This window comes from Phodopus roborovskii, unplaced genomic scaffold, assembly GCF_943737965.1.
Source record: "Phodopus roborovskii unplaced genomic scaffold, PHOROB, whole genome shotgun sequence".
Taxonomy (NCBI): domain Eukaryota; kingdom Metazoa; phylum Chordata; class Mammalia; order Rodentia; family Cricetidae; genus Phodopus; species Phodopus roborovskii.
Window position 1 is genome coordinate 1,665,187 of NW_026126646.1, and position 958 is coordinate 1,666,144.

Below are 958 nucleotides of genomic sequence, written 5' to 3' on the forward strand. Positions count from 1 at the left end.
GGGCGAAGAGCGCGGAGGAGGCGGGGCCTCGGGCCTGGGCACGCCTATCTCGCGGGCGCGGCGGAGGAGGCGGGGCCTCGAAATGCTTTCTAGCGTCCTGCTGTCACACTTGAGCTTTTGCCTGCCTTGCATCCTCGGCCTCCTACCTGGGTCATACTGTCAGTGGCAGGGCTGCCATGTTGCGCGGACACGAGCATGTGCCCCTAAAGATGCTAGGCGTGGAGGTGGTGAATGTGTCGTTGAGAAAATTCAGAGGATGAGCAGTACCTCTGGCGTCTCGTCTGGAACCTGGAACTGGTTCCCTGCCTTCCCCAGGCCTCATGGTCCTCCATCTGTAGAGTGAATAGCTTGGTCCTCTGGGCATTCCTGTACCCAAAAGAGTGAGTTAAACGCTGCGCTGCGAGTGCACACTCTTGACACACCTTCACCAGTCAGCTCCAGCTCTCTGACTCCCCCTGACTTACAGGGTCTTGGGGCTCTCTCTCTCTCTCTCTGTTCTTCTGTACAGTTTAACTGTCAGATGATGGTATTTTGTGTGGCTTTAAGTAAGACAGGAAATAGAACAGTGCTTTGTGTAGAGAGTAGCAGATGTGTAAAGGACTCTCAGTTCTCGGCTCCATCTCATCCCCACCCATTTTGATGCCCTATGCCCAACCCCATGTCCATTTAACTCTAACCCTACGGCATCCCCCGTGCCTCCTGACATTGAAGACAAAGCTCTTTCTACCCTCTGTGTCCCTCTATCTCAGCACAACTCAAGCAACTTTGGGCTAATGAAGGCAGGGCACCCTTGGCCACCTCCTGGATGAGGGTGCCCATCTTTACTCTTGGAGCATCACAGCTCTGTTCCTTCTTCAGAGGCTCCTCCCAGCCACCCCACTGACAGAAAGGTCACCTAGAGAGGGGACTCGTGTGAGAGAAAACATGGACCAATTTTTTTCTTTCACTATGGTTGCTC